The following is an 8,908-nucleotide window of genomic DNA, read 5'->3' as shown; positions in this document are numbered from 1 at the left end:
CGGCTGTCTGTACATGGCAAATGGCAGAGTCCCTTTTCCCTGTCCCATCCCCGTTTGCCAAACACCCTTCAGAAACTGAAGCCTCCGAGCACCTCGTTCCCGAGCCCTTTGCCCAGCGTACATGTTGCTGTCTAGGAGAAACGTCTGATTTTTTTCCTTCTGTTCATTGCAAGTGTTCTGATACTTGCTGTTTTCCTCAGAGCCGCAGTGTCCGGAGACAGCTGATTATGTATGAATCTCGGATGCCCTAAAAAAAGAGCTAGGGTCGTTGCCTGTAGGAGTGGAAATTAACACTTGGACAACTGTCCTATCCGCTCTCTGTGCTGCATTTAAAAGCAGGCAGGTTTTCACTGGACGTCATCATCAAAGCCAGTTTTATGATCCTCTGTAGCATGATTTGACATTTTAATACATAGGGTTGGCAACGCAAGAAACTGTTGTTAAATAATTAATCTCAGCTGATTTCAAAGTATTAACTTGAATGGAAAGCCGATTCAGACAGTCCAAACCCTGGACCACAGGGGAGGATGGGAATTTTGTCAAATTGACACGAAAGGGCCAGTGATAGGAATGGTCTTATTTAAAGCCTTCGCATAGATGAATCCAGAGGAAGCTGCAATTAATCCTCTCCTTTAAAGAATCACAAGAGCAAGTAAACAGCACAGCATGTGATTGAGACAATTCTGCCACTCCTATTAATTACATGTAAAATAGTGAAGACAAGGGACATTATTAAAAACATCAACATAAAATTAAAGCAGAGACTGACTCTTGACAAATTGAGCTCAATGTAAAGCAAAAAATAATCCAACACAGAGCTTCACTGAGGAGGAGAACTCCCAAGAGCAGGAACACCATAAGAAACAGTAAGCAGCAAACCATGCATAAATTTACTATATATGGCCCCAAAAATTAAAAAAATGGAGACTTTTTCCTTTATGTGCAAAATCACTGCTTCAAGATAGGAAGAGATCCACTTTACATAGCATGAGTGCAGTAGCAGGTAGACTGTGGCATTGAATTCTAGGCATTTGATAGGCAAAGCGTACAAAGTTGCAGAAGAGTAACAATAAATACAGGTAGCCAGGAGGGATTGATTGAGGTGGAGAGATTAAAAAACCTCTCTATGCTAACATTGACTTGGAAGCAGTGACAAAATGAGGCATGGAAAGAATTTGCAATTATTGTAAAGGACTAAACTCCAAGATACCAGTTTAAGATGATTGAAGTGGAAGAGTTGGGAACAGTGGGTTGAAGTTAGGGGAGAGAAAACGTTAACATCACTCTCACTGGGGGTTGGCTGACTGGCTAGCACGCAAAACCCTTACTGCATCCCCCTAAAATGCAGGGCAACATAACCAAAATTCATTTACATTTATATTCTCTACTGAGGCTAGATCCTCAGGTAGTATAAATCAGAGGAGCCCTGCTGACTTCAGGCTCACAGAAGCTTGTAAGAAGTTTAGATGCCGAAGTACTGAACGTGATAAAGCACAGACACAGGGCCCAGAACTTCCTGATAATTATATACTTAGGTCATGGAACAGTCTTCCAGCAGTTGAGATGAGTATTTTCCTGTGTTTGAAACAAAAGCCTCTTGAAAAATATTGTCCTAAACACAAATAAATTCACTCGTTAGATCTTCAGTCCTTCTCTCCCCAGGAACACATTACTTTACCCACTTGCGTTTGTTAAAGTTTACTAGTCCTCTGCATCTTGCGCTGCATTCTGGCAAATCACTTTCCTCTCCAAGCTCAACTTCCCTATAATTATATCTCTGTCTTATAAATCATTTTGAAATCCCCTGGTGAAATGTTAGAGGAGCACAGAGTATTGTCTTTCACAACGATCTCCTAAACAGGTTGCAGTTGAGCAGACGGAAACTTACATTACAAACCTCTCAGTTACCTACCTGTTGATATAATACTATGAATATAGCCCTGATTCCGTGTGCGATCTTGGGGGGATAATTGTAAAGTAGATTTATGCAGTGTAAAATGGATATTTTTGTTGACAGAAAACTAGAAGGGTTGCTAAATAATGCCAGTAAAATTGAACCATATGCTTAGGACTTGCCTCATTCAGACCAAATCACTTTAAAAAAGACTATGTAAATATCAGAATGCACTTCAGCCCATGCAGAAGGTAGGTACTTGCTTTTACCCACAGCTATGAGGGAGGAACATTATTAAGTAACTTGTAGTAATTTATAGATCACTGATAAGTGATATATAACGCAAGTATTGTAAGAAAGATGAGAAAGAAGTAATTAAAATATAATTAACAATTAATTTATATGACAACATGCTTAATAAAAAAAACACACCAGGCATTATAAAGGGAGCAAGGAGAAGATTATTATCATAATAACCATTTCGGGACATAATTCTCCCCCCCTGTTCCAAACAGACACATTAGAGAAATAAACCAATCCAATGACAGAAAATAACTACTATGAAATAATACTAAAAGTTAACATCATTTTCAGAGTGATTTTAAATAGCAACCCTCTGCCAGGAAAAACAGAATCAAGGACATGGTGTCATTGGAAAAAGAAGAAAGAAAGGAACCAGAACAAGGTAGGATTACTAGGAAAAATACACTTTAACTATTTTAAAACCGCAAAGACCTTAAGAAGAGGTTAAAAAAAAAAAAAGAAAAAAGGAAAAAAAAGGGACGGGCCATTTTGGTCTTACCTGTCAAAATATTTTTAATGCATTCAAATGGGCCCTTCCTTGGGAAGATGCTTCTCCACACTATGGAATGTTGATCTGCTCAAGTGTAGGAAGGCTCTGCAGAGGGACCTGGACAGGCTGGATCGATGGGCTGAGGCCAACTTGTATGAGATTCAACAAGGCCAAGTGCCAGGTCCTGCACTTTGGCTACAACAACCCCATGCAGCGCTACAGGCTTGGGGAAGAGTGGCTGGAAAGCTGATTGTCAGAAAAGGACCTGGGGGTGCTGGTGGCCAGCCGGCTGAACATGAGCCGGCAGTGTGCCCAGGCGGCCAAGAAGGTCAATAGCGTCCTGGCCTGTATCAGAACTAGTGTGGCCAGCAGGAGGAGGGAAGTGATCGTGCCCCTGTACTTGGCACTGGTGAGGCCGCACCTCGAATGCTGTGTTCAGTTTTGGGCCCCTCACTACAAGAAGGACATTGAGGTGCTGGAGCGTGTCCAGAGAAGGGCAATGAAGCTGGTGAAGGGTCTGGAGAACAAGTCTTCTGAGGAGCGGCTGAGGGAACTGGGACTGTTTAGCCTGGAGAAAAGGAGGCTCAGGGGAGACCTTATCGCACTCTACAACTACCTGAAAGGAGGTTGTAGCGAGGTGGGTGTTGGTCTCTTTTCCCAAGTAACAAGCGATAGGACAAGAGGAAATGGCCTCAAGTTGCGCCAGGGGAGGTTTAGATTGGACATGAGGAAACATTTCTTTACTGAAAGAGTGGTTAAACATTGGAACAGGCTGCCCAGGGGAGTGGTTGAGGCCCCCTCCCTGGGGGTATTTAAAAGACGTGTAGATGTGGCACTTAGGGACATGGTTTAGTAGGCATGGTGGTGTTGGGTTGATGGTTGGACTCGATGATCTTGGAGGTCTTTTCCAACCCTAATGATTCTATGACTAAGAAGCCTGGCTGTTACCTTTGGTGGCTTGCGCCTTCCATTCCTCCCGGTTCTGCTGAGCCACCTCAGTCCAGGTGGCTTTAAAACATTTGAAGTCCACAGTGAGTATGGAGTGGTTGAGTGAGGCACTTCCTTCGGACCCAGTGAGTGCTCTTGACTTTAACCTCAAGTTTCCTAGAAGAGAATGACAGATCAGATAGCTTAATTGCTATCTTCAGAAAGGTTTGGAGCAATCACGTTTTAAATATTTGAGATGGAATGAATTAATTTAATAGAATTAAAAAAGCACATGGAAAATGGGCAAAATGCATTTGTGCTAAATCACGTTCCCTTTTTTTAAGTAAACTGGGAAAACAGAAGGCAACGGACATGATACATCTTGTACGGCTTTTGGCACTGTCTCACAGGACACTTTCATAGAATGACATTTTAAATACAACTAGTGGAAGGTGTGCAGGCATCTGATAGAAGAAAACCATAGTGGTCATTAGTGGTTATTCATCAAAATGCAAAGGCACCTCAGAAAGACATCTTTCAGGGTCTGTCCTAAGCTCTGTTTTGTTTAGTATGTTCATTGACAGCTTCGATGATGCAATATTTATGCTTGTAAAATCTGTGCTAAAAAACCTGATAACCTCAAAACAATGACAGGGGATGCAAACACTAGGAAGGATGAGATCAGACACCCCAAATGCTATTGACAAAATGGACAGGTTATCCAAAAACCAACAAGGAAAAAAACAGTAATGAGAATATTAAATATTATCCTTAGGAAACAGACATCAATAAACCATGTGAATTCCTCACTAGACAGAAATACAGCAAAAACAGATCTTAGGGTTGTATGGATAATGAACAATATAAATCAACAGTGCAGTGCCACTGCCAAAAAATGCATTTAATTCTGGAATGTGTTAACAGGTGTGTCATACACAAGACAATTTGTTTGATTTCTTAACTTCACATAGTACTGAACCCCCGAGTGGCATACTGGGTCTGGTCCTGGCTGAACACCTTAGAAATGTAAACACAGCTGAAGAGTAACAAGAAAATAACAAGCAGTTTAGAAAACAAACCCTTTGAGAAAAAGCTGAAGGAATTAGATTTGCCTAGTCAAGAAAATAAAAGCTTCAAGCGAGATGCAGCTTTCTGATACATACGAGCTCATTAGAGAGATGTTGATCAGCTTTTCTCTATGGCTCCAGTAGAAAGACATGAAAGAGTCAACTTGATTTGTGACAAGAAATGTTTAAAAGGTTTTGCTGATCAGCATTCCAACCAAGGATTTTTTAACACTGGAGCAGACTGTCTAGGGGGACTGTGGAACCTCTTCTAGTGGAATTTTTTAAGAACAAAGTTTGATAACCGTGCTGGTACTAGCCTTAATATATTTAGTCTTGATGCAGTGCAGGCTGGACTAGGTGATCTTTTGGGATCCCTTCCAAACCTAAGTTCCACAATGGATATAATGCAGAAAATTTTAACTGGAAAGATCATTACAAACTCTGCACTCTGGTTGATCAAATTCTGTATGACTAGTGAGCTCCACTAACTGAACAGAAAAGCCAGGAAAACAGCAAGTTGTTCCCAACGGAGCTCTAGAATCAAGATAAAATCACGGGTTCCACACAATCAGACCATGGGATTTTCCAATGGCCCTTTAATTTCTATCGCTATGCTACTGCTACTTTACCCACATCAGTTCCCTCTTCAGTATCACCAGAGAACCAAAGAGGTGGTAGCTTGGAATATCAGGTAAGTTAAAAGTCAAGATTTTACCCATATATAGGAAGATGCAGTTATACAGTTGTGCCTCCAAATTCACTGTTGGACATGTAAAGAAACAGTCCAATTTTCCAAAGAGCTGAGGGACCTCCAGCTTTCACAGCGAGTGACCTAGTTTGTAAATGATGGTCTCTGTTAAATACATTAAATTAAATTTTAGCATTGATTTATATTTTATGCTATCACTTCCCTTGTTGCCTTCCCTGAAGTTTTCTAAGCAGTGGTGCTACTACTGTGTACCCAGATATGCTCATAGATGTCATAAACATTCAAGTCCTGTCAGTACTCTCCTTTACAGTGTTTCTCAAGTTACTGCCCAATTACTCTTAAGAAAACAGTAATCTGTGTGCCATCTTCTGCAGTGTTACCACAACTGTTTTAATTTACAACAAAATAAAATTCAGGTTAACAAGTCAGAGCTTATGTGTTACTTCATTTTCTTCACCTTTCACTTATCTACTGCCTTCTAAGCACTCCAATTGCACATTTATTTTGGGAAACTTCGTGATCATCTCATGGACCACAATTAATTCTACTTTGCAGCACAGAACAGCAAAACTACTAAATGGCTACATTCAGAAGCTAAGATATGAAGAATCTTGCAAAAGGCCCTTTGTAATTTAATGACCAAAGTGCAGATTCATCTGACACCCCCCCCCTTTTTTTTTTTTTTTTTTTTGTGTCTGGAAGGTGGGACTGAAGCCAACCTGCCAGGCTGTTCAACCTTCCACTCTGGGGAAAAAAAAAACTAAGTAGATTGACTCTCAGACTAGGGAAAAGAAAACAAAACCAAACCTTTCTTCATGTTTTCTTTGAGATGGTAGCTCTTCCTGGGTGCCTTGCAAGCTGGTTCTTCTCCTCCTTTTGTCGGTTCCCTTACATCCTCTATGTAAAAATAATGCAAATACACCCTCTTCTATTCCTGATGAGACTCCTCCCTGCAGTGAAATGGCAATTACCCAGGCCTTGCACAATGTCTGCATTGCAAAGGTAGCCTGTGGCCTAGCCTTAGGAACAGCACAGTTTAATACCTTGACTCTGGCACAAAAAAAAAGAAGAGAAAAGAGGAAGAGCATAAAAGGAAAATGTTCTTTTAAAAGCTAGCAGTAGAAGAATTCAGTTTGAAGACAGAAGCCTAACCACCTTTACTCTCCAAACACATTCAAATGGGTAAGTAGCAAGTTGTGGCTCCTAAATCAATTTTTGACTGCACAGAAAAGCATTTTCCAAAGAACTGAGACCTGTGTCTTTCTTTAACTTCAAGCTATTAATGTAATTTGTCATCAACAGTCTCTGTATTCAGATAAAAAGTTTGTGGTAGAAATCAATCACACAATCAGAAAGAAAGGTGACCTTACGTCTCGGTATCTGGAATATCTGTGATGGGCTGAGTTTTCCTTTCTCAAAAAACTAGAATACATGAATTCGGCCTGCAAGAGAAACAAGTAGTCATGGGAATAGATGTGAAAGACATAAACATACCTTTCCCTCAGCTCACAAACCCTTCTTGTTTGCAGAAGCCCTGCCACTATGGAGATGAGTGACATGTAAAAATGTAGACAGACAGATAAAGAGTGTTTTCTTTCTTGAAGATGATTCAGTTCTAATACTTTACTGGCATGATGGGTTAAGCAAGTACTGCCAGCATGCACAAGATATAACCCTTGAGTCTTTCTGATAAGAGACACGGCATGTTAACCATCTGCTTTCCTATCAGGTGGCTGAATCAGAGACGCCTCTTAACACCTCTCCCTCTCTCATATTAGCTCTTGATAAATGTGAATGAGGGAACAAATTAATTGCTTCTTACCAGCACTAAGTGAGACCTGAATAAAGGCACAGGTGGGAGCAAGATCCAGAGTTGCACACACCCTCCACATGAGTCTGAGATCAGCCACCCACGTATATGCACACACGTCCAACCTCCCTCCTAGCCACATATACTTGTGTCCATGTCATTGCAATTTTAGGATTTTAGGATACTTAAGCATATTAACGTAATGTTAGCATTCTGAGAGTTCAAGGTAATGTGGGCTTGTGTATTGCATTTCCATTTATGCTTCATTCTAGGTCAGCAGAGTTGATGGAAATTTTATCGGTGACTTCAGCAAGCACAAAACCATGCTTTTAATGCAGTGAAAACTTTGTCACAGAGACTGCAGGTTTCTGTTTCACGTAAGTTAGAGCACACTGAGTATGCTTAGTAAATATCAGAAATGGACTCTAGTCACAGAGTTTGAGAGAAACTCTGATGCACATCTAAGTGTTCAAGGAACAACTCCTCTTTCACTAACACCTTGTAAAGTTTAACACATAAAGAGTTGGAACCTTAAGGACATTTTCTTACTATGTGTTATCAGTTTCAAATATGGAATGGTCAATCTATTTTGCTGTGTTTTAGAAACTTGCATGATAAAGTTAACAAATCAAAAGAGAAATTTAAATACATTTCTCAGATAAAACTTAATTAATGTCTTCATTTGCTACTATAATCTGGTAAATGTTCCATGTTCCCTCTATTCTTTTTAGAATTGACTGCCATGATCTTCATTTGCCGTTTCAGTCTCCCATGGCTTATCTTCTCTCTCAGTAAGTGATTTGCATACTACCCTTTCCATCTCCCATCCACTACTCCTCAACTTCTCCTCCCTAGTACTCAACCATTATATGATCTTCTGGTCTCTATCTTCTAGCAACTCCACAAAGATGTTACTCTTGAAAACACCTCAAGTATTATATAGCGGAAAGGAAAGAACATTCATCACTTTGTCCTCTTATATTACCGAGTGAATGACTGGGATACCAATGTGTGCTTCACTAAAAAAAAAATACTGACTTCAGCTGTTGCATAGCTGCAGGGTTATGTAGTGCTCTCTCACAACAGCCCTTATAAATACTCAGGCTCTCTTTTGTGTACCTAACAAGCAGAACTAAGGACTGTTTTGCAAGAATTACACAATTTTAATGAATCTGTGATCTCCTGGTTTTTTTTTCCTTGCTTCCATCATTTGCTTTTCCCTGTAGATGTTATAAGACAAAATACTTTCAGAGTATTTTGAGTGTGCTAAATCTCTGTACTGCACACAGAAAGTTATATACCTTTCCCATAAGAGCTGGCCAGTATAGCCGTCAGAGTTACTGCTTCACCTCAGCCCAAGAAGCAATAGCTCACTCCCACATAGATTTGCTTACTCTCTTGCACACACACAGAGCCATTTACTTATTAAAATTTTCTCACACAGACACCTGGTCTAATAGATAACACAGTCTGGCAGCTTAAGTTTGCAAGGAACATTTGATGATAGGAATGAAGAATGAAAATTGCAGGCCTTCTTGGGTTACCCCCCAGGATGAGCTAAGCCTTGGCTGTCAGAAATGTTTCCCATGCCAGAATTTCATAGTGATATTTATTTTTACCAGGCATTTTAGACTTTTTTGTTTGGCATGAGAGATCCTGCAAACTCTGCCAGAAATGGCTGTTTTTCTTCTCTGCATCATTAGTGGGG

This window comes from Pygoscelis adeliae, unplaced genomic scaffold, assembly GCF_000699105.1.
Source record: "Pygoscelis adeliae isolate BGI_AS28 unplaced genomic scaffold, ASM69910v1 Scaffold117, whole genome shotgun sequence".
Lineage (NCBI taxonomy): Eukaryota > Metazoa > Chordata > Aves > Sphenisciformes > Spheniscidae > Pygoscelis > Pygoscelis adeliae.
The sequence above is the reverse complement of the archived record's forward strand: the minus strand, read 5'-3'. Positions refer to the sequence as shown.